Raw genomic sequence first — 25,688 nt, forward strand, 5'->3', positions numbered from 1 at the left:
ACCTTGCTCTAAAACCAAAACGGAGCTATCTAGCAGAATGGTTGTCAATGTGTGTATTCAACAGCGAGAGTTACACTGATGTGTGTTTGCAGCAGTTTAGAAACCCTTTCTTTGGAGAATGCAGAATCAGTCATTTCAAGCCCTAGAGACGCATATAAGAGTTAGCAGTAAGAATGCGTTTAAAACACAGAAGACCCGCTTCTTACGAACTCATCTGCTGTGTGTTGGTTCCTTTTAGGAAGTTGCATCTATGTTTAAATTCAGCGAGGTAGAAACACGTTTCTTCTAAAAGCTGCGTTTGGACATTCCAGAGTGGATGGGAGAACAGGCTGTAAAGAGAAATACCTTGCTCTAAAACCAAAACGGAGCTATCTAGCAGAATGGTTGTCAAAGTGTGTATTCAACTTCCAGAGTTAAACATATGTGTGTTTGCAGCAGTTCAGAAACCCTTTCTTTGGAGAATGCAGAAACAGTCTTTTCCCGCCCTAGAGACGCTTATAAGAGTTAGCAGTAAGAATGCGTTTAAAACACAGAAGACCCGCTTCTTACAAACTCATCTGCTGTGTGTTGGTTCCTTTTAGGAAGTTGCATCTATGTTTAGATTCAGCGAGGTAGAAACACGTTTCTTCTAAAAGCTGAGTTTGGATATTCCAGAGTGGATAGGAGAAGAGGTTGTAAAGAGAAATACCTTGCTCTAAAACCAAAACGGAGCTATCTAGCAGAATGGTTGTCAATGTGTGTATTCAACTTCCAGAGTTAAACTGATGTGTGTTTGCAGCAGTTCAGAAACCCTTTCTTTGGAGAATGCAGAAACAGTCTTTTCCCGCACTAAAAACGCTTATAAGAGTTAGCAGTAAGAATGCGATTAAAACACAGAAGACCCGCTTATTACGAACTCATCTGCTGTGTGTTGGTTCCTTTTAGGAAGTTGCATCTATGTTTAGATTCAGCGAGGTAGAAACACGTTTCTTCTAAAAGCTGCGTTTGGACATTCCAGAGTGGATGGGAGAACAGGCTGTAAAGAGAAATATCTTGCTCTAAAACCAAAACGGAGCTATCTAGCAGAATGGTTGTCAATGTGTGTATTCAACAGCCATAGTTAAACTGATGTGTGTTTGCAGCAGTTCAGAAACACTTTCTTTGGAGAATGCAGAAACAGTCATTTCAAGCCCTAGAGACGCATATAAGAGTTAGCAGTAAGAATGCGTTTAAAACACAGAAGACCCGCTTATTACGAACTCATCTGCTGTGTGTTGGTTCCTTTTAGGAAGTTGAATCTATGTTTAAATTCAGCGAGGTAGAAACACGTTTCTTCTAAAAGCTGCGTTTGGACATTCTAGAGTGGATGGGAGAACAGGCTGTAAAGAGAAATACCTTGCTCTAAAACCAAAACGGAGGTATCTAGCAGAATGGTTGTCAATGTGTGTATTCAACTTCCAGAGTTAAACTGATGTTTGTTTGCAGCAGTTCAGAACCCCTTTCTTTGGAGAATGCAGAAACAGTCTTTTCCAGCCCTAGAGACGCATATAAGAGTTAGCAGTAAGAATGCGTTTTAAACAGAGAAGACCCGCTTCTTACGAACTCATCTGCTCTGTGTTGGTTCCTTTTAGGAAGTTTCATCTTTGTTTAGATTCAGCGAGGTAGAAACACGTTTCTTCTAAAAGCTGCGTTTGGACATTCCAGAGTGGATGGGAGAACAGGCTGTAAAGAGAAATACCTTGCTCTAAAACCAAAACGGAGCTATCTAGCAGAATGGTTGTCAATGTGTGTATTCAACTTCCAGAGTTAAACATATGTGTGTTTGCAGCAGTTCAGAACCCCTTTCTTTGGAGAATGCAGAAACAGTCTTTTCCCGCCCTAGAGACGCTTATAAGAGTTAGCAGTAAGAATGCGTTTAAAACACAGAAGACCCGCTTCTTACGAACTCATATGCTCTGTGTTGGTTCCTTTTAGGAAGTTGCATCTATGCTTAGAATCAGGGAGGTTGAAACACGTTTCTTCTAAAAGCTGCGTTTGGACATTCCAGAGTGGATGGGAGAACAGGCTGTAAAGAGAAATACCTTGCTCTAAAACCAAAACGGAGCTATCTAGCAGAATGGTTGTCAATGTGTGTATTCAACAGCCAGAGTTACACTGATGTGTGTTTGCAGCAGTTTAGAAACCCTTTCTTTGGAGAATGCAGAATCAGTCATTTCAAGCCCTAGAGACGCATATAAGAGTTAGCAGTAAGAATGCGTTTAAAACACAGAAGACCCGCTTCTTACGAACTCATCTGCTGTGTGTTGGTTCCTTTTAGGAAGTTGCATCTATGTTTAGATTCAGCGAGGTAGAAACACGTTTCTTCTAAAAGCTGCGTTTGGACATTCCAGAGTGGATGGGAAAACAGGCTGTAAAGAGAAATACCTTGCTCTAAAACCAAAACGGAGCTATCTAGCAGAATGGTTGTCAATGTGTGTATTCAACTTCCAGAGTTAAACATATGTGTGTTTGCAGCAGTTCAGAAACCCTTTCTTTGGAGAATGCAGAAACAGTCTTTTCCCGCACTAAAAACGCTTGTAAGAGTTAGCAGTAAGAATGCGTTTAAAACACAGAAGACCCGCTTCTTACGAACTCATGTGCTGTGTGTTGGTTCCTTTTAGGAAGTTGCATCTATGTTTAGATTCAGCGAGGTAGAAACACGTTTCTTCTAAAAGCTGCGTTTGGACATTCCAGAGTGGATGGGAGAACAGGCTGTAAAGAGAAATATCTTGCTCTAAAACCAAAACGGAGCTATCTAGCAGAATGGTTGTCAATGTGTGTATTCAACAGCCATAGTTAAACTGATGTGTGTTTGCAGCAGTTCAGAAACACTTTCTTTGGAGAATGCAGAAACAGTCATTTCAAGCCCTAGAGACGCATATAAGAGTTAGCAGTAAGAATGCGTTTAAAACACAGAAGACCCGCTTATTACGAACTCATCTGCTGTGTGTTGGTTCCTTTTAGGAAGTTGAATCTATGTTTAAATTCAGCGAGGTAGAAACACGTTTCTTCTAAAAGCTGCGTTTGGACATTCCAGAGTGGATGGGAGAACAGGCTGTAAAGAGAAATACCTTGCTCTAAAACCAAAACGGAGCTATCTAGCAGAATGGTTGTCAATGTGTGTATTCAACTTCTAGAGTTAAACATATGTGTGTTTGCAGCAGTTCAGGAACCCTTTCTTTGGAGAATGCAGAAACAGTCTTTTCCCGCCCTAGAGACGCTTATGGGAGTTAGCAGTAAGAATGCGTTTAAAACACAGAAGACCCGCTTCTTTCGAACTCATCTGTTGTGTGTTGGTTCCTTTTAGGAAGTTGCATCTATGTTTAGATTCAGCGAGGTAGAAACAAGTTTCTTCTAAAAGCTGCGTTTGGACATTGCAGAGTGGATGGGAGAACAGGCTGTAAAGAGAAATACCTTGCTCTAAAACCAAAACGGAGGTATCTAGCAGAATGGTTGTCAATGTGTGTATTCAACTTCCAGAGTTAAACATATGTGTGTTTGCAGCAGTTCAGAAACCCTTTCTTTGGAGAATGCAGAAACAGTCTTTTCCCGCACTAAAAACGCTTATAAGAGTTAGCAGTAAGAATGCGTTTAAAACACAGAAGACCCGCTTCTTACGAACTCATCTGCTGTGTGTTGGTTCCTTTTAGGAAGTTGCATCTATGTTTAGATTCAGCGAGGTAGAAACACGTTTCTTCTAAAAGCTGCGTTTGGATATTCCAGAGTGGATGGGAGAAGAGGCTGTAAAGAGAAATACCTTGCTCTAAAACCAAAACGGAGCTATCTAGCAGAATGGTTGTCAATGTGTGTATTCAACTTCCAGAGTTAAACATATGTGTGTTTGCAGCAGTTCAGAAACCCTTTCTTTGGAGAATGCAGAAACAGTCTTTTCCCGCACTAAAAACGCTTATAAGAGTTAGCAGTAAGAATGCGATTAAAACACAGAAGACCCGCTTATTACGAACTCATCTGCTCTGTGTTGGTTCCTTTTAGGAAGTTGCATCTATGTTTAGATGCAGCGAGGTAGAAACACGTTTCTTCTAAAAGCTGCGTTTGGACATTCCAGAGTGGATGGGAGAACAGGCTGTAAAGAGAAATATCTTGCTCTAAAACCAAAACGGAGCTATCTAGCAGAATGGTTGTCAATGTGTGTATTCAACAGCCATAGTTAAACTGATGTGTGTTTGCAGCAGTTCAGAAACACTTTCTTTGGAGAATGCAGAAACAGTCATTTCAAGCCCTAGAGACGCATATAAGAGTTAGCAGTAAGAATGCGTTTAAAACACAGAAGACCCGCTTATTACGAACTCATCTGCTGTGTGTTGGTTCCTTTTAGGAAGTTGAATCTATGTTTAAATTCAGCGAGGTAGAAACACGTTTCTTATAAAAGCTGCGTTTGGATATTCCAGAGTGGATGGGAGAACAGGCTTTAAAGAGAAATACCTTGCTCTAAAACCAAAACAGAGCTATCTAGCAGAATGGTTGTCAATGTGTGTATTCAACTTCCAGAGTTAAACTGATGTTTGTTTGCAGCAGTTCAGAAACCCTTTCTTTGGAGAATGCAGAAACAGTCTTTTCCAGCCCTAGAGACGCATAAAAGGGTTAGCAGTAAGAATGCGTTTTAAACAGAGAAGACCCGCTTCTTACGAACTCATCTGCTCTGTGTTGGTTCCTTTTAGGAAGTTGCATCTATGTTTAGATTCAGCGAGGAAGAAACACGTTTCTTCTATAAGCTGCGTTTGGACATTCCAGAGTGGATGGGAGAACAGGCTGTAAAGAGAAATACCTTGCTCTAAAACGAAAATGGAGCTATCTAGCAGAATGGTTGTCAATGTGTTTATTCAACTTCCAGAGTTAAACTGATGTGTGCTTCCAGCAGTTCAGAAACCCTTTCTTTGGAGAATGCAGAAACAGTCTTTTCCAGCCCTAGAGACGCATAAAAGGGTTAGCAGTAAGAATGCGTTTTAAACAGAGAAGACCCGCTTCTTACGAACTCATCTGCTCTGTGTTGGTTCCTTTTAGGAAGTTGCATCTATGTTTAGATTCAGCGAGGTAGAAACACGTTTCTTCTAAAAGCTGCGTTTGGACATTCCAGAGTGGATGGGAGAACAGGCTGTAAAGAGAAATACCTTGCTCTAAAACCAAAACGGAGCTATCTAGCAGAATGGTTGTCAAAGTGTGTATTCAACTTCCAGAGTTAAACATATGTGTGTTTGCAGCAGTTCAGAAACCCTTTCTTTGGAGAATGCAGAAACAGTCTTTTCCCGCCCTAGAGACGCTTATAAGAGTTAGCAGTAAGAATGCGTTTAAAACACAGAAGACCCGCTTCTTACGAACTCATCTGCTGTGTGTTGGTTCCTTTTAGGAAGTTGCATCTATGTTTAGATTCAGCGAGGTAGAAACACGTTTCTTCTAAAAGCTGCGTTTGGACATTCCAGAGTGGATGGGAGAACAGGCTGTAAAGAGAAATATCTTGCTCTAAAACCAAAACGGAGCTATCTAGCATAATGGTTGTCAATGTGTGTATTCAACAGCCATAGTTAAACTGATGTGTGTTTGCAGCAGTTCAGAAACACTTTCTTTGGAGAATGCAGAAACAGTAATTTCAAGCCCTAGAGACGCATATAAGAGTTAGCAGTAAGAATGCGTTTAAAACACAGAAGACCCGCTTATTACGAACTCATCTGCTGTGTGTTGGTTCCTTTTAGGAAGTTGAATCTATGTTTAAATTCAGCGAGGTAGAAACACGTTTCTTCTAAAAGCTGCGTTTGGACATTCCAGAGTGGATGGGAGAACAGGCTGTAAAGAGAAATACCTTGCTCTAAAACCAAAACGGAGCTATCTAGCAGAATGGTTGTCAATGTGTGTATTCAACTTCTAGAGTTAAACATATGTGTGTTTGCAGCAGTTCAGAAACCCTTTCTTTGGAGAATGCAGAAACAGTCTTTTCCCGCCCTAGAGACGCTTATAGGAGTTAGCAGTAAGAATGCGTTTAAAACACAGAAGACCCGCTTCTTACGAACTCATCTGTTGTGTGTTGGTTCCTTTTAGGAAGTTGCATCTATGTTTAGATTCAGCGAGGTAGAAACACGTTTCTTCTAAAAGCTGCGTTTGGATATTCCAGAGTGGATGGGAGAACAGGCTGTAAAGAGAAATACCTTGCTCTAAAACCAAAACAGAGCTATCTAGCAGAATGGTTGTCAATGTGTGTATTCAACTTCCAGAGTTAAACTGATGTTTGTTTGCAGCAGTTCAGAAACCCTTTCTTTGGAGAATGCAGAAACAGTCTTTTCCAGCCCTAGAGACGCATAAAAGGGTTAGCAGTAAGAATGCGTTTTAAACAGAGAAGACCCGCTTCTTACGAACTCATCTGCTCTGTGTTGGTTCCTTTTAGGAAGTTGCATCTATGTTTAGATTCAGCGAGGAAGAAACACGTTTCTTCTAAAAGCTGCGTTTGGACATTCCAGAGTGGATGGGAGAACAGGCTGTAAAGAGAAATACCTTGCTCTAAAACGAAAATGGAGCTATCTAGCAGAATGGTTGTCAATGTGTGTATTCAACTTCCAGAGTTAAACTGATGTGTGCTTCCAGCAGTTCAGAAACCCTTTCTTTGGAGAATGCAGAAACAGTCTTTTCCAGCCCTAGAGACGCATAAAAGGGTTAGCAGTAAGAATGCGTTTTAAACAGAGAAGACCCGCTTCTTACGAACTCATCTGCTGTGTGTTGGTTCCTTTTAGGAAGTTGCATCTATGTTTAGATTCAGCGAGGTAGAAACACGTTTCTTCTAAAAGCTGCGTTTGGACATTCCAGAGTGGATGGGAAAACAGGCTGTAAAGAGAAATACCTTGCTCTAAAACCAAAACGGAGCTATCTAGCAAAATGGTTGTCAAAGTGTGTATTCAACTTCCAGAGTTAAACATATGTGTGTTTGCAGCAGTTCAGAAACCCTTTCTTTGCAGAATGCAGAAACCGTCAATTCTAGCCCTAGAGACACATATAAGAGTTAGCAGTAAGAATCCGTTTAAAACACAGAAGACCCGCTTCTTACCAACTCATCTGCTGTGTGTTGGTTCCTTTTAGGAAGTTGCATCTATGTTTAGATTCAGCGAGGTAGAAACACGTTTCTTCTAAAAGCTGCGTTTGGACATTCCAGAGTGGATGGGAGAACAGGCTGTAAAGAGAAATACCTTGCTCTAAAACCAAAACGGAGCTATCTAGCAGAATGGTTGTCAATGTGTGTATTCAACTTCCAGAGTTAAACATATGTGTGTTTGCAGCAGTTCAGAAACCCTTTCTTTGGAGAATGCAGAAACAGTCTTTCCCCGCCCAAGAGACGCTTATAAGAGTTAGCAGTAGGAATGCGTTTAAATCACAGAAGACCCGCTTCTTACGAACTCATCTGCTGTGTGTTGGTTCCTTTTAGGAAGTTGCATCTATGTTTAGATTCAGCGAGGTAGAAACACGTTTCTTCTAAAAGCTGCGTTTGGACATTCCAGAGTGGATGGGAAAACAGGCTGTAAAGAGAAATACCTTGCTCTAAAACCAAAAAGGAGCTATCTAGCAGAATGGTTGTCAATGTGTGTATTCAAATTCCAGAGTTAAACTGATGTGTGCTTCCAGCAGTTCAGAAACCCTTTCTTTGGAGAATGCAGAAACAGTCTTTTCCCGCCCTAGAGACGCTTATAAGACTTAGCAGTAAGAATGCGTTTAAAACACAGAAGACCCGCTTCTTACGAACTCATATGCTGTGTGTTGGTTCCTTTTAGGAAGTTGCATCTATGCTTAGAATCAGGGAGGTTGAAACACGTTTCTTCTAAAAGCTGCGTTTGGACATTCCAGAGTGGATGGGAGAACAGGCTGTAAAGAGAAATACCTTGCTCTAAAACCAAAACGGAGCTATCTAGCAGAATGGTTGTCAATGTGTGTATTCAACAGCCAGAGTTACACTGATGTGAGTTTGCAGCAGTTTAGAAACCCTTTCTTTGGAGAATGCAGAAACAGTCATTTCAAGCCCTAGAGACGCATATAAGAGTTAGCAGTAAGAATGCGTTTAAAACACAGAAGACCCGCTTCTTACGAACTCATCTGCTGTGTGTTGGTTCCTTTTAGGAAGTTGCATCTATGTTTAGATTCAGCGAGGTAGAAACACGTTTCTTCTAAAAGCTGCGTTTGGACATTCCAGAGTGGATGGGAAAACAGGCTGTAAAGAGAAATACCTTGCTCTAAAACCAAAACGGAGCTATCTAGCAGAATGGTTGTCAATGTGTGTATTCAACTTCCAGAGTTAAACATATGTGTGTTTGCAGCAGTTCAGAAACCCTTTCTTTGGAGAATGCAGAAACAGTCTTTTCCCGCACTAAAAACGCTTGTAAGAGTTAGCAGTAAGAATGCGTTTAAAACACAGAAGACCCGCTTCTTACGAACTCATGTGCTGTGTGTTGGTTCCTTTTAGGAAGTTGCATCTATGTTTAGATTCAGCGAGGTAGAAACACGTTTCTTCTAAAAGCTGCGTTTGGACATTCCAGAGTGGATGGGAGAACAGGCGGTAAAGAGAAATATCTTGCTCTAAAACCAAAACGGAGCTATCTAGCAGAATGGTTGTCAATGTGTGTATTCAACAGCCATAGTTAAACTGATGTGTGTTTGCAGCAGTTCAGAAACACTTTCTTTGGAGAATGCAGAAACAGTCATTTCAAGCCCTAGAGACGCATATAAGAGTTAGCAGTAAGAATGCGTTTAAAACACAGAAGACCCGCTTATTACGAACTCATCTGCTGTGTGTTGGTTCCTTTTAGGAAGTTGAATCTATGTTTAAATTCAGCGAGGTAGAAACACGTTTCTTCTAAAAGCTGCGTTTGGACATTCCAGAGTGGATGGGAGAACAGGCTGTAAAGAGAAATACCTTGCTCTAAAACCAAAACGGAGCTATCTAGCAGAATGGTTGTCAATGTGTGTATTCAACTTCTAGAGTTAAACATATGTGTGTTTGCAGCAGTTCAGGAACCCTTTCTTTGGAGAATGCAGAAACAGTCTTTTCCCGCCCTAGAGACGCTTATGGGAGTTAGCAGTAAGAATGCGTTTAAAACACAGAAGACCCGCTTCTTTCGAACTCATCTGTTGTGTGTTGGTTCCTTTTAGGAAGTTGCATCTATGTTTAGATTCAGCGAGGTAGAAACAAGTTTCTTCTAAAAGCTGCGTTTGGACATTGCAGAGTGGATGGGAGAACAGGCTGTAAAGAGAAATACCTTGCTCTAAAACCAAAACGGAGGTATCTAGCAGAATGGTTGTCAATGTGTGTATTCAACTTCCAGAGTTAAACATATGTGTGTTTGCAGCAGTTCAGAAACCCTTTCTTTGGAGAATGCAGAAACAGTCTTTTCCCGCCCTAGAGACGCTTATAAGAGTTAGCAGTAGGAATGCGTTTAAAACACAGAAGACCCGCTTCTTACGAACTCATCTGCTGTGTGTTGGTTCCTTTTAGGAAGTTGCATCTATGTTTAGATTCAGCGAGGTAGAAACACGTTTCTTCTAAAAGCTGCGTTTGGATATTCCAGAGTGGATGGGAGAAGAGGCTGTAAAGAGAAATACCTTGCTCTAAAACCAAAACGGAGCTATCTAGCAGAATGGTTGTCAATGTGTGTATTCAACTTCCAGAGTTAAACATATGTGTGTTTGCAGCAGTTCAGAAACCCTTTCTTTGGAGAATGCAGAAACAGTCTTTTCCCGCACTAAAAACGCTTATAAGAGTTAGCAGTAAGAATGCGATTAAAACACAGAAGACCCGCTTATTACGAACTCATCTGCTGTGTGTTGGTTCCTTTTAGGAAGTTGCATCTATGTTTAGATTCAGCGAGGTAGAAACACGTTTCTTCTAAAAGCTGCGTTTGGACATTCCAGACTGGATGGGAGAACAGGCTGTAAAGAGAAATATCTTGCTCTAAAACCAAAACGGAGCTATCTAGCAGAATGGTTGTCAATGTGTGTATTCAACAGCCATAGTTAAACTGATGTGTGTTTGCAGCAGTTCAGAAACACTTTCTTTGGAGAATGCAGAAACAGTCATTTCAAGCCCTAGAGACGCATATAAGAGTTAGCAGTAAGAATGCGTTTAAAACACAGAAGACCCGCTTATTACGAACTCATCTGCTGTGTGTTGGTTCCTTTTAGGAAGTTGAATCTATGTTTAAATTCAGCGAGGTAGAAACACGTTTCTTATAAAAGCTGCGTTTGGACATTCTAGAGTGGATGGGAGAACAGGCTGTAAAGAGAAATACCTTGCTCTAAAACCAAAACGGAGCTATCTAGCAGAATGGTTGTCAATGTGTGTATTCAACTTCTAGAGTTAAACATATGTGTGTTTGCAGCAGTTCAGAAACCCTTTCTTTGGAGAATGCAGAAACAGTCTTTTCCCGCCCTGGAGACGCTTATAGGAGTTAGCAGTAAGAATGCGTTTAAAACACAGAAGACCCACTTCTTACGAACTCATCTGTTGTGTGTTGGTTCCTTTTAGGAAGTTGCATCTATGTTTAGATTCAGCGAGGAAGAAACACGTTTCTTCTAAAAGCTGCGTTTGGACATTCCAGAGTGGATGGGAGAACAGGCTGTAAAGAGAAATACCTTGCTCTAAAACCAAAACGGAGCTATCTAGCAGAATGGTTGTCAATGTGTGTATTCAACTTCCAGAGTTAAACATATGTGTGTTTGCAGCAGTTCAGAAACCCTTTCTTTGGAGAATGCAGAAACAGTCTTTTCCAGCCCTAGAGACGCATAAAAGGGTTAGCAGTAAGAATGCGTTTTAAACAGAGAAGACCCGCTTCTTACGAACTCATCTGCTCTGTGTTGGTTCCTTTTAGGAAGTTGCATCTATGTTTAGATTCAGCGAGGAAGAAACACGTTTCTTCTAAAAGCTGCGTTTGGACATTCCAGAGTGGATGGGAGAACAGGCTGTAAAGAGAAATACCTTGCTCTAAAACGAAAATGGAGCTATCTAGCAGAATGGTTGTCAATGTGTGTATTCAACTTCCAGAGTTAAACTGATGTGTGCTTCCAGCAGTTCAGAAACCCTTTCTTTGGAGAATGCAGAAACAGTCTTTTCCAGCCCTAGAGACGCATAAAAGGGTTAGCAGTAAGAATGCGTTTTAAACAGAGAAGACCCGCTTCTTACGAACTCATCTGCTGTGTGTTGGTTCCTTTTAGGAAGTTGCATCTATGTTTAGATTCAGCGAGGTAGAAACACGTTTCTTCTAAAAGCTGCGTTTGGACATTCCAGAGTGGATGGGAAAACAGGCTGTAAAGAGAAATACCTTGCTCTAAAACCAAAACGGAGCTATCTAGCAAAATGGTTGTCAAAGTGTGTATTCAACTTCCAGAGTTAAACATATGTGTGTTTGCAGCAGTTCAGAAACCCTTTCTTTGCAGAATGCAGAAACCGTCAATTCTAGCCCTAGAGACACATATAAGAGTTAGCAGTAAGAATCCGTTTAAAACACAGAAGACCCGCTTCTTACCAACTCATCTGCTGTGTGTTGGTTCCTTTTAGGAAGTTGCATCTATGTTTAGATTCAGCGAGGTAGAAACACGTTTCTTCTAAAAGCTGCGTTTGGACATTCCAGAGTGGATGGGAGAACAGGCTGTAAAGAGAAATACCTTGCTCTAAAACCAAAACGGAGCTATGTAGCAGAATGGTTGTCAATGTGTGTATTCAACTTCCAGAGTTAAACATATGTGTGTTTGCAGCAGTTCAGAAACCCTTTCTTTGGAGAATGCAGAAACAGTCTTTCCCCGCCCAAGAGACGCTTAAAAGAGTTAGCAGTAGGAATGCGTTTAAATCACAGAAGACCCGCTTCTTACGAACTCATCTGCTGTGTGTTGGTTCCTTTTAGGAAGTTGCATCTATGTTTAGATTCAGCGAGGTAGAAACACGTTTCTTCTAAAAGCTGCGTTTGGACATTCCAGAGTGGATGGGAAAACAGGCTGTAAAGAGAAATACCTTGCTCTAAAACCAAAAAGGAGCTATCTAGCAGAATGGTTGTCAATGTGTGTATTCAAATTCCAGAGTTAAACTGATGTGTGCTTCCAGCAGTTCAGAAACCCTTTCTTTGGAGAATGCAGAAACAGTCTTTTCCCGCCCTAGAGACGCTTATAAGAGTTAGCAGTAAGAATGCGTTTAAAACACAGAAGACCCGCTTCTTACGAACTCATATGCTGTGTGTTGGTTCCTTTTAGGAAGTTGCATCTATGCTTAGAATCAGGGAGGTTGAAACACGTTTCTTCTAAAAGCTGCGTTTGGACATTCCAGAGTGGATGGGAGAACAGGCTGTAAAGAGAAATACCTTGCTCTAAAACCAAAACGGAGCTATCTAGCAGAATGGTTGTCAATGTGTGTATTCAACAGCCAGAGTTACACTGATGTGAGTTTGCAGCAGTTTAGAAACCCTTTCTTTGGAGAATGCAGAAACAGTCATTTCAAGCCCTAGAGACGCATATAAGAGTTAGCAGTAAGAATGCGTTTAAAACACAGAAGACCCGCTTCTTACGAACTCATCTGCTGTGTGTTGGTTCCTTTTAGGAAGTTGCATCTATGTTTAGATTCAGCGAGGTAGAAACACGTTTCTTCTAAAAGCTGCGTTTGGACATTCCAGAGTGGATGGGAAAACAGGCTGTAAAGAGAAATACCTTGCTCTAAAACCAAAACGGAACTATCTAGCAGAATGGTTGTCAATGTGTGTATTCAACTTCCAGAGTTAAACATATGTGTGTTTGCAGCAGTTCAGAAACCCTTTCTTTGGAGAATGCAGAAGCAGTCTTTTCCCGCACTAAAAACGCTTGTAAGAGTTAGCAGTAAGAATGCGTTTAAAACACAGAAGACCCGCTTCTTACGAACTCATGTGCTGTGTGTTGGTTCCTTTTAGGAAGTTGCATCTATGTTTAGATTCAGCGAGGTAGAAACACGTTTCTTCTAAAAGCTGCGTTTGGACATTCCAGAGTGGATGGGAGAACAGGCTGTAAAGAGAAATATCTTGCTCTAAAACCAAAACGGAGCTATCTAGCAGAATGGTTGTCAATGTGTGTATTCAACAGCCATAGTTAAACTGATGTGTGTTTGCAGCAGTTCAGAAACACTTTCTTTGGAGAATGCAGAAACAGTCATTTCAAGCCCTAGAGACGCATATAAGAGTTAGCAGTAAGAATGCGTTTAAAACACAGAAGACCCGCTTATTACGAACTCATCTGCTGTGTGTTGGTTCCTTTTAGGAAGTTGAATCTATGTTTAAATTCAGCGAGGTAGAAACACGTTTCTTCTAAAAGCTGCGTTTGGACATTCCAGAGTGGATGGGAGAACAGGCTGTAAAGAGAAATACCTTGCTCTAAAACCAAAACGGAGCTATCTAGCAGAATGGTTGTCAATGTGTGTATTCAACTTCTAGAGTTAAACATATGTGTGTTTGCAGCAGTTCAGGAACCCTTTCTTTGGAGAATGCAGAAACAGTCTTTTCCCGCCCTAGAGACGCTTATGGGAGTTAGCAGTAAGAATGCGTTTAAAACACAGAAGACCCGCTTCTTTCGAACTCATCTGTTGTGTGTTGGTTCCTTTTAGGAAGTTGCATCTATGTTTAGATTCAGCGAGGTAGAAACAAGTTTCTTCTAAAAGCTGCGTTTGGACATTGCAGAGTGGATGGGAGAACAGGCTGTAAAGAGAAATACCTTGCTCTAAAACCAAAACGGAGGTATCTAGCAGAATGGTTGTCAATGTGTGTATTCAACTTCCAGAGTTAAACATATGTGTGTTTGCAGCAGTTCAGAAACCCTTTCTTTGGAGAATGCAGAAACAGTCTTTTCCCGCCCTAGAGACGCTTATAAGAGTTAGCAGTAGGAATGCGTTTAAAACACAGAAGACCCGCTTCTTACGAACTCATCTGCTGTGTGTTGGTTCCTTTTAGGAAGTTGCATCTATGTTTAGATTCAGCGAGGTAGAAACACGTTTCTTCTAAAAGCTGCGTTTGGATATTCCAGAGTGGATGGGAGAAGAGGCTGTAAAGAGAAATACCTTGCTCTAAAACCAAAACGGAGCTATCTAGCAGAATGGTTGTCAATGTGTGTATTCAACTTCCAGAGTTAAACATATGTGTGTTTGCAGCAGTTCAGAAACCCTTTCTTTGGAGAATGCAGAAACAGTCTTTTCCCGCACTAAAAACGCTTATAAGAGTTAGCAGTAAGAATGCGATTAAAACACAGAAGACCCGCTTATTACGAACTCATCTGCTGTGTGTTGGTTCCTTTTAGGAAGTTGCATCTATGTTTAGATTCAGCGAGGTAGAAACACGTTTCTTCTAAAAGCTGCATTTGGACATTCCAGACTGGATGGGAGAACAGGCTGTAAAGAGAAATATCTTGCTCTAAAACCAAAACGGAGCTATCTAGCAGAATGGTTGTCAATGTGTGTATTCAACAGCCATAGTTAAACTGATGTGTGTTTGCAGCAGTTCAGAAACACTTTCTTTGGAGAATGCAGAAACAGTCATTTCAAGCCCTAGAGACGCATATAAGAGTTAGCAGTAAGAATGCGTTTAAAACACAGAAGACCCGCTTATTACGAACTCATCTGCTGTGTGTTGGTTCCTTTTAGGAAGTTGAATCTATGTTTAAATTCAGCGAGGTAGAAACACGTTTCTTATAAAAGCTGCGTTTGGACATTCTAGAGTTGATGGGAGAACAGGCTGTAAAGAGAAATACCTTGCTCTAAAACCAAAACGGAGCTATCTAGCAGAATGGTTGTCAATGTGTGTATTCAACTTCTAGAGTTAAACATATGTGTGTTTGCAGCAGTTCAGAAACCCTTTCTTTGGAGAATGCAGAAACAGTCTTTTCCCGCCCTAGAGACGCTTATAGGAGTTAGCAGTAAGAATGCGTTTAAAACACAGAAGACCCGCTTCTTACGAACTCATCTGTTGTGTGTTGGTTCCTTTTAGGAAGTTGCATCTATGTTTAGATTCAGCGAGGTAGAAACACGTTTCTTCTAAAAGCTGCGTTTGGATATTCCAGAGTGGATGGGAGAACAGGCTGTAAAGAGAAATACCTTGCTCTAAAACCAAAACAGAGCTATCTAGCAGAATGGTTGTCAATGTGTGTATTCAACTTCCAGAGTTAAACTGATGTTTGTTTGCAGCAGTTCAGAAACCCTTTCTTTGGAGAATGCAGAAACAGTCTTTTCCAGCCCTAGAGACGCATAAAAGGGTTAGCAGTAAGAATGCGTTTTAAACAGAGAAGACCCGCTTCTTACGAACTCATCTGCTCTGTGTTGGTTCCTTTTAGGAAGTTGCATCTATGTTTAGATTCAGCGAGGAAGAAACACGTTTCTTCTAAAAGCTGCGTTTGGACATTCCAGAGTGGATGGGAGAACAGGCTGTAAAGAGAAATACCTTGCTCTAAAACGAAAATGGAGCTATCTAGCAGAATGGTTGTCAATGTGTTTATTCAACTTCCAGAGTTAAACTGATGTGTGCTTCCAGCAGTTCAGAAACCCTTTCTTTGGAGAATGCAGAAACAGTCTTTTCCAGCCCTAGAGACGCATAAAAGGGTTAGCAGTAAGAATGCGTTTTAAACAGAGAAGACCCGCTTCTTACGAACTCATCTGCTGTGTGTTGGTTCCTTTTAGGAAGTTGCATCTATGTTTAGATTCAGCGAGGTAGAAACACGTTTCTTCTAAAAGCTGCGTTTGGACATTCCAGAGTGGATGGGAAAACAGGCTGTAAAGAGAAATACCTTGCTCTAAAACCAAAACGGAGCTATCTAGCAAAATGGTTGTCAAAGTGTGTATTCAACTTCCAGAGTTAAACATATGTGTGTTTGCAGCAGTTCAGAAACCCTTTCTTTGCAGAATGCAGAAACCGTCAATTCTAGCCCTAGAGACACATATAAGAGTTAGCAGTAAGAATCCGTTTAAAACACAGAAGACCCGCTTCTTACGAACTCATCTGCTCTGTGTTGGTTCCTTTTAGGAAGTTGCATCTATGTTTAGATTCAGCGAGGAAGAAACACGTTTCTTCTAAAAGCTGCGTTTGGACATTCCAGAGTGGATGGGAGAACAGGCTGTAAAGAGAAATACCTTGCTCTAAAACCAAAACGGAGCTATCTAGCAGAATGGTTGTCAATGTGTGTATTCAACTTCCAGAGTTAAACATATGTGTGTTTGCAGCAGTTCAGAAACCCTTTCTTTGGAGAATGCAGAAACAGTCTTTCCCCGCCCAAGAGACGCTTATAAGAGTTAGCAGTAGGAATGCGTTTAAATCACAGAAGACCCGCTTCTTACGAACTCATCTGCTGTGTGTTGGTTCCTTTTAGGAAGTTGCATCTATGTTTAGATTCAGCGAGGTAGAAACACGTTTCTTCTAAAAGCTGCGTTTGGACATTCCAGAGTGGATGGGAAAACAGGCTGTAAAGAGAAATACCTTGCTCTAAAACCAAAACGGAGCTATCTAGCAGAATGGTTGTCAATGTGTGTATTCAACTTCCAGAGTTAAACTGATGTGTGCTTCCAGCAGTTCAGAAACCCTTTCTTTGGAGAATGCAGAAACAGTCTTTTCCCGCCCTAGAGACGCTTATAAGACTTAGCAGTAATAATGCGTTTAAAACACAGAAGACCCGCTTCTTACGAACTCATATGCTGTGTGTTGGTTCCTTTTAGGAAGTTGCATCTATGCTTAGAATCAGGGAGGTTGAAACACGTTTCTTCTAAAAGCTGCGTTTGGACATTCCAGAGTGGATGGGAGAACAGGCTGTAAAGAGAAATACCTTGCTCTAAAACCAAAACGGAGCTATCTAGCAGAATGGTTGTCAATGTGTGTATTCAACAGCCAGAGTTACACTGATGTGAGTTTGCAGCAGTTTAGAAACCCTTTCTTTGGAGAATGCAGAAACAGTCATTTCAAGCCCTAGAGACGCATATAAGAGTTAGCAGTAAGAATGCGTTTAAAACACAGAAGACCCGCTTCTTACGAACTCATCTGCTGTGTGTTGGTTCCTTTTAGGAAGTTGAATCTATGTTTAAATTCAGCGAGGTAGAAACACGTTTCTTATAAAAGCTGCGTTTGGACATTCTAGAGTGGATGGGAGAACAGGCTGTAAAGAGAAATACCTTGCTCTAAAACCAAAACGGAGCTATCTAGCAGAATGGTTGTCAATGTGTGTATTCAACTTCTAGAGTTAAACATATGTGTGTTTGCAGCAGTTCAGAAACCCTTTCTTTGAAGAATGCAGAAACAGTCTTTTCCCGCCCTAGAGACGCTTATAGGAGTTAGCAGTAAGAATGCGTTTAAAACACAGAAGACCCGCTTCTTACGAACTCATCTGTTGTGTGTTGGTTCCTTTTAGGAAGTTGCATCTATGTTTAGATTCAGCGAGGTAGAAACACGTTTCTTCTAAAAGCTGCGTTTGGACATTCCAGAGTGGATGGGAAAACAGGCTGTAAAGAGAAATACCTTGCTCTAAAACCAAAACGGAGCTATCTAGCAAAATGGTTGTCAAAGTGTGTATTCAACTTCCAGAGTTAAACATATGTGTGTTTGCAGCAGTTCAGAAACCCTTTCTTTGCAGAATGCAGAAACCGTCAATTCTAGCCCTAGAGACACATATAAGAGTTAGCAGTAAGAATCCGTTTAAAACACAGAAGACCCGCTTCTTACCAACTCATCTGCTGTGTGTTGGTTCCTTTTAGGAAGTTGCATCTATGTTTAGATTCAGCGAGGTAGAAACACGTTTCTTCTAAAAGCTGCGTTTGGACATTCCAGAGTGGATGGGAGAACAGGCTGTAAAGAGAAATACCTTGCTCTAAAACCAAAACGGAGCTATCTAGCAGAATGGTTGTCAATGTGTGTATTCAACTTCCAGAGTTAAACATATGTGTGTTTGCAGCAGTTCAGAAACCCTTTCTTTGGAGAATGCAGAAACAGTCTTTCCCCGCCCAAGAGACGCTTATAAGAGTTAGCAGTAGGAATGCGTTTAAATCACAGAAGACCCGCTTCTTACGAACTCATCTGCTGTGTGTTGGTTCCTTTTAGGAAGTTGCATCTATGTTTAGATTCAGCGAGGTAGAAACACGTTTCTTCTAAAAGCTGCGTTTGGACATTCCAGAGTGGATGGGAAAACAGGCTGTAAAGAGAAATACCTTGCTCTAAAACCAAAAAGGAGCTATCTAGCAGAATGGTTGTCAATGTGTGTATTCAAATTCCAGAGTTAAACTGATGTGTGCTTCCAGCAGTTCAGAAACCCTTTCTTTGGAGAATGCAGAAACAGTCTTTTCCCGCCCTAGAGACGCTTATAAGACTTAGCAGTAAGAATGCGTTTAAAACACAGAAGACCCGCTTCTTACGAACTCATATGCTGTGTGTTGGTTCCTTTTAGGAAGTTGCATCTATGCTTAGAATCAGGGAGGTTGAAACACGTTTCTTCTAAAAGCTGCGTTTGGACATTCCAGAGTGGATGGGAGAACAGGCTGTAAAGAGAAATACCTTGCTCTAAAACCAAAACGGAGCTATCTAGCAGAATGGTTGTCAATGTGTGTATTCAACAGCCAGAGTTACACTGATGTGAGTTTGCAGCAGTTTAGAAACCCTTTCTTTGGAGAATGCAGAAACAGTCATTTCAAGCCCTAGAGACGCATATAAGAGTTAGCAGTAAGAATGCGTTTAAAACACAGAAGACCCGCTTCTTACGAACTCATCTGCTGTGTGTTGGTTCCTTTTAGGAAGTTGCATCTATGTTTAGATTCAGCGAGGTAGAAACACGTTTCTTCTAAAAGCTGCGTTTGGACATTCCAGAGTGGATGGGAAAACAGGCTGTAAAGAGAAATACCTTGCTCTAAAACCAAAACGGAGCTATCTAGCAGAATGGTTGTCAATGTGTGTATTCAACTTCCAGAGTTAAACATATGTGTGTTTGCAGCAGTTCAGAAACCCTTTCTTTGGAGAATGCAGAAACAGTCTTTTCCCGCACTAAAAACGCTTGTAAGAGTTAGCAGTAAGAATGCGTTTAAAACACAGAAGACCCGCTTCTTACGAACTCATGTGCTGTGTGTTGGTTCCTTTTAGGAAGTTGCATCTATGTTTAGATTCAGCGAGGTAGAAACACGTTTCTTCTAAAAGCTGCGTTTGGACATTCCAGAGTGGATGGGAGAACAGGCTGTAAAGAGAAATATCTTGCTCTAAAACCAAAACGGAGCTATCTAGCAGAATGGTTGTCAATGTGTGTATTCAACAGCCATAGTTAAACTGATGTGTGTTTGCAGCAGTTCAGAAACACTTTCTTTGGAGAATGCAGAAACAGTCATTTCAAGCCCTAGAGACGCATATAAGAGTTAGCAGTAAGAATGCGTTTAAAACACAGAAGACCCGCTTATTACGAACTCATCTGCTGTGTGTTGGTTCCTTTTAGGAAGTTGAATCTATGTTTAAATTCAGCGAGGTAGAAACACGTTTCTTCTAAAAGCTGCGTTTGGACATTCCAGAGTGGATGGGAGAACAGGCTGTAAAGAGAAATACCTTGCTCTAAAACCAAAACGGAGCTATCTAGCAGAATGGTTGTCAATGTGTGTATTCAACTTCTAGAGTTAAACATATGTGTGTTTGCAGCAGTTCAGGAACCCTTTCTTTGGAGAATGCAGAAACAGTCTTTTCCCGCCCTAGAGACGCTTATGGGAGTTAGCAGTAAGAATGCGTTTAAAACACAGAAGACCCGCTTCTTTCGAACTCATCTGTTGTGTGTTGGTTCCTTTTAGGAAGTTGCATCTATGTTTAGATTCAGCGAGGTAGAAACAAGTTTCTTCTAAAAGCTGCGTTTGGACATTGCAGAGTGGATGGGAGAACAGGCTGTAAAGAGAAATACCTTGCTCTAAAACCAAAACGGAGGTATCTAGCAGAATGGTTGTCAATGTGTGTATTCAACTTCCAGAGTTAAACATATGTGTGTTTGCAGCAGTTCAGAAACCCTTTCTTTGGAGAATGCAGAAACAGTCTTTTCCCGCCCTAGAGACGCTTATAAGAGTTAGCAGTAGGAATGCGTTTAAAACACAGAAGACCCGCTTCTTACGAACTCATCTGCTGTGTGTTGGTTCCTTTTAGGAAGTTGCATCTATGTTTAGATTCAGCGAGGTAGAAACACGTTTCTTCTAAAAGCTGCGTTTGGATATTCCAGAGTGGATGGGAGAAGAGGCTGTAAAGAGAAATACCTTGCTCTAAAACCAAAACGGAGCTATCTAGCAGAATGGTTGTCAATGTGTGTATTCAACTTCCAGAGTTAAACATATGTGTGTTTGCAGCAGTTCAGAAACCCTTTCTTTGGAGAATGCAGAAACAGTCTTTTCCCGCACTAAAAACGCTTATAAGAGTTAGCAGTAAGAATGCGATTAAAACACAGAAGACCCGCTTATTACGAACTCATCTGCTGTGTGTTGGTTCCTTTTAGGAAGTTGCATCTATGTTTAGATTCAGCGAGGTAGAAACACGTTTCTTCTAAAAGCTGCGTTTGGACATTCCAGACTGGATGGGAGAACAGGCTGTAAAGAGAAATATCTTGCTCTAAAACCAAAACGGAGCTATCTAGCAGAATGGTTGTCAATGTGTGTATTCAACAGCCATAGTTAAACTGATGTGTGTTTGCAGCAGTTCAGAAACACTTTCTTTGGAGAATGCAGAAACAGTCATTTCAAGCCCTAGAGACGCATATAAGAGTTAGCAGTAAGAATGCGTTTAAAACACAGAAGACCCGCTTATTACGAACTCATCTGCTGTGTGTTGGTTCCTTTTAGGAAGTTGAATCTATGTTTAAATTCAGCGAGGTAGAAACACGTTTCTTATAAAAGCTGCGTTTGGACATTCTAGAGTGGATGGGAGAACAGGCTGTAAAGAGAAATACCTTGCTCTAAAACCAAAACGGAGCTATCTAGCAGAATGGTTGTCAATGTGTGTATTCAACTTCTAGAGTTAAACATATGTGTGTTTGCAGCAGTTCAGAAACCCTTTCTTTGGAGAATGCAGAAACAGTCTTTTCCCGCCCTGGAGACGCTTATAGGAGTTAGCAGTAAGAATGCGTTTAAAACACAGAAGACCCGCTTCTTACGAACTCATCTGTTGTGTGTTGGTTCCTTTTAGGAAGTTGCATCTATGTTTAGATTCAGCGAGGAAGAAACACGTTTCTTCTAAAAGCTGCGTTTGGACATTCCAGAGTGGATGGGAGAACAGGCTGTAAAGAGAAATACCTTGCTCTAAAACCAAAACGGAGCTATCTAGCAGAATGGTTGTCAATGTGTGTATTCAACTTCCAGAGTTAAACATATGTGTGTTTGCAGCAGTTCAGAAACCCTTTCTTTGGAGAATGCAGAAACAGTCTTTTCCAGCCCTAGAGACGCATAAAAGGGTTAGCAGTAAGAATGCGTTTTAAACAGAGAAGACCCGCTTCTTACGAACTCATCTGCTCTGTGTTGGTTCCTTTTAGGAAGTTGCATCTATGTTTAGATTCAGCGAGGAAGAAACACGTTTCTTCTAAAAGCTGCGTTTGGACATTCCAGAGTGGATGGGAGAACAGGCTGTAAAGAGAAATACCTTGCTCTAAAACGAAAATGGAGCTATCTAGCAGAATGGTTGTCAATGTGTGTATTCAACTTCCAGAGTTAAACTGATGTGTGCTTCCAGCAGTTCAGAAACCCTTTCTTTGGAGAATGCAGAAACAGTCTTTTCCAGCCCTAGAGACGCATAAAAGGGTTAGCAGTAAGAATGCGTTTTAAACAGAGAAGACCCGCTTCTTACGAACTCATCTGCTGTGTGTTGGTTCCTTTTAGGAAGTTGCATCTATGTTTAGATTCAGCGAGGTAGAAACACGTTTCTTCTAAAAGCTGCGTTTGGACATTCCAGAGTGGATGGGAAAACAGGCTGTAAAGAGAAATACCTTGCTCTAAAACCAAAACGGAGCTATCTAGCAAAATGGTTGTCAAAGTGTGTATTCAACTTCCAGAGTTAAACATATGTGTGTTTGCAGCAGTTCAGAAACCCTTTCTTTGCAGAATGCAGAAACCGTCAATTCTAGCCCTAGAGACACATATAAGAGTTAGCAGTAAGAATCCGTTTAAAACACAGAAGACCCGCTTCTTACCAACTCATCTGCTGTGTGTTGGTTCCTTTTAGGAAGTTGCATCTATGTTTAGATTCAGCGAGGTAGAAACACGTTTCTTCTAAAAGCTGCGTTTGGACATTCCAGAGTGGATGGGAGAACAGGCTGTAAAGAGAAATACCTTGCTCTAAAACCAAAACGGAGCTATGTAGCAGAATGGTTGTCAATGTGTGTATTCAACTTCCAGAGTTAAACATATGTGTGTTTGCAGCAGTTCAGAAACCCTTTCTTTGGAGAATGCAGAAACAGTCTTTCCCCGCCCAAGAGACGCTTAAAAGAGTTAGCAGTAGGAATGCGTTTAAATCACAGAAGACCCGCTTCTTACGAACTCATCTGCTGTGTGTTGGTTCCTTTTAGGAAGTTGCATCTATGTTTAGATTCAGCGAGGTAGAAACACGTTTCTTCTAAAAGCTGCGTTTGGACATTCCAGAGTGGATGGGAGAACAGGCTTTAAAGAGAAATACCTTGCTCTAAAACCAAAACAGAGCTATCTTGCAGAATGGTTGTCAATGTGTGTATTCAACTTCCAGAGTTAAACTGATGTTTGTTTGCAGCAGTTCAGAAACCCTTTCTTTGGAGAATGCAGAAACAGTCTTTTCCAGCCCTAGAGACGCATAAAAGGGTTAGCAGTAAGAATGCGTTTTAAACAGAGAAGACCCGCTTCTTACGAACTCATCTGCTCTGTGTTGGTTCCTTTTAGGAAGTTGCATCTATGTTTAGATTCAGCGAGGAAGAAACACGTTTCTTCTATAAGCTGCGTTTGGACATTCCAGAGTGGATGGGAGAACAGGCTGTAAAGAGAAATACCTTGCTCTAAAACGAAAATGGAGCTATCTAGCAGAATGGTTGTCAATGTGTTTATTCAACTTCCAGAGTTAAACTGATGTGTGCTTCCAGCAGTTCAGAAACCCTTTCTTTGGAGAATGCAGAAACAGTCTTTTCCAGCCCTAGAGACGCATAAAAGGGTTAGCAGTAAGAATGCGTTTTAAACAGAGAAGACCCGCTTCTTACGAACTCATCTGCTCTGCGTTGGTTCCTTTTAGGAAGTTGCATCTATGTTTAGATTCAGCGAGGTAGAAACACGTTTCTTCTAAAAGCTGCGTTTGGACATTCCAGAGTGGATGGGAGAACAGGCTGTAAAGAGAAATACTTTGCTCTAAAACCAAAACGGAGCTATCTAGCAGAATGGTTGTCAAAGTGTGTATTCAACTTCCAGAGTTAAACATATGTGTGTTTGCAGCAGTTCAGAAACCCTTTCTTTGGAGAATGCAGAAACAGTCTTTTCCCGCCCTAGAGACGCTTATAAGAGTTAGCAGTAAGAATGCGTTTAAAACACAGAAGACCCGCTTCTTACGAACTCATCTGCTGTGTGTTGGTTCCTTTTAGGAAGTTGCATCTATGTTTAGATTCAGCGAGGTAGAAACACGTTTCTTCTAAAAGCTGAGTTTGGATATTCCAGAGTGGATAGGAGAAGAGGCTGTAAAGAGAAATACCTTGCTCTAAAACCAAAACGGAGCTATCTAGCAGAATGGTTGTCAATGTGTGTATTCAACTTCCAGAGTTAAACATATGTGTGTTTGCAGCAGTTCAGAAACCCTTTCTTTGGTGAATGCAGAAACAGTCTTTTCCCGCACTAAAAACGCTTATAAGAGTTAGCAGTAAGAATGCGATTAAAACACAGAAGACCCGCTTATTACGAACTCATCTGCTGTGTGTTGGTTCCTTTTAGGAAGTTGCATCTATGTTTAGATTCAGCGAGGTAGAAACACGTTTCTTCTAAAAGCTGCGTTTGGACATTCCAGAGTGGATGGGAGAACAGGCTGTAAAGAGAAATATCTTGCTCTAAAACCAAAACGGAGCTATCTAGCAGAATGGTTGTCAATGTGTGTATTCAACAGCCATAGTTAAACTGATGTGTGTTTGCAGCAGTTCAGAAACACTTTCTTTGGAGAATGCAGAAACAGTCATTTCAAGCCCTAGAGACGCATATAAGAGTTAGCAGTAAGAATGCGTTTAAAACACAGAAGACCCGCTTATTACGAACTCATCTGCTGTGTGTTGGTTCCTTTTAGGAAGTTGAATCTATGTTTAAATTCAGCGAGGTAGAAACACGTTTCTTCTAAAAGCTGCGTTTGGACATTCCAGAGTGGATGGGAGAACAGGCTGTAAAGAGAAATACCTTGCTCTAAAACCAAAACGGAGCTATCTAGCAGAATGGTTGTCAATGTGTGTATTCAACTTCTAGAGTTAAACATATGTATGTTGCAGCAGTTCAGAAACCCTTTCTTTGGAGAATGCAGAAACAGTCTTTTCCCGCCCTAGAGACGCTTATAGGAGTTAGCAGTAAGAATGCGTTTAAAACACAGAAGACCCGCTTCTTACGAACTCATCTGTTGTGTGTTGGTTCCTTTTAGGAAGTTGCATCTATGTTTAGATTCAGCGAGGTAGAAACACGTTTCTTCTAAAAGCTGCGTTTGGATATTCCAGAGTGGATGGGAGAACAGGCTGTAAAGAGAAATACCTTGCTCTAAAACGAAAATGGAGCTATCTAGCAGAATGGTTGTCAATGTGTTTATTCAACTTCCAGAGTTAAACTGATGTGTGCTTCCAGCAGTTCAGAAACCCTTTCTTTGGAGAATGCAGAAACAGTCTTTTCCAGCCCTAGAGACGCATAAAAGGGTTAGCAGTAAGAATGCGTTTTAAACAGAGAAGACCCGCTTCTTACGAACTCATCTGCTCTGTGTTGGTTCCTTTTAGGAAGTTGCATCTATGTTTAGATTCAGCGAGGTAGAAACACGTTTCTTCTAAAAGCTGCGTTTGGACATTCCAGAGTGGATGGGAGAACAGGCTGTAAAGAGAAATACCTTGCTCTAAAACCAAAACGGAGCTATCTAGCAGAATGGTTGTCAAAGTGTGTATTCAACTTCCAGAGTTAAACATATTTGTGTTTGCAGCAGTTCAGAAACCCTTTCTTTGCAGAATGCAGAAACCGTCAATTCTAGCCCTAGAGACACATATAAGAGTTAGCAGTAAGAATGCGTTTAAAACACAGAAGACCCGCTTCTTACGAACTCATCTGCTGTGTGTTGGTTCCTTTTAGGAAGTTGCATCTATGTTTAGATTCAGCGAGGGAGAAACACGTTTCTTCTAAAAGCTGCATTTGGACATTCCAGAGTGGATGGGAGAACAGGCTGTAAAGAGAAATACCTTGCTCTAAAACCAAAACGGAGCTATCTAGCAGAATGGTTGTCAATGTGTGTATTCAACTTCCAGAGTTAAACATATGTGTGTTTGCAGCAGTTCAGAAACCCTTTCTTTGGAGAATGCAGAAACAGTCTTTTCCCGCACTAAAAACGCTTATAAGAGTTAGCAGTAAGAATGCGATTAAAACACAGAAGACCCGCTTATTACGAACTCATCTGCTGTGTGTTGGTTCCTTTTAGGAAGTTGCATCTATGTTTAGATTCAGCGAGGTAGAAACACGTTTCTTCTAAAAGCTGCGTTTGGACATT

This window comes from Saimiri boliviensis, chromosome 18 (genome assembly GCF_048565385.1).
Source record: "Saimiri boliviensis isolate mSaiBol1 chromosome 18, mSaiBol1.pri, whole genome shotgun sequence".
Taxonomy (NCBI): Eukaryota; Metazoa; Chordata; class Mammalia; order Primates; family Cebidae; genus Saimiri; species Saimiri boliviensis.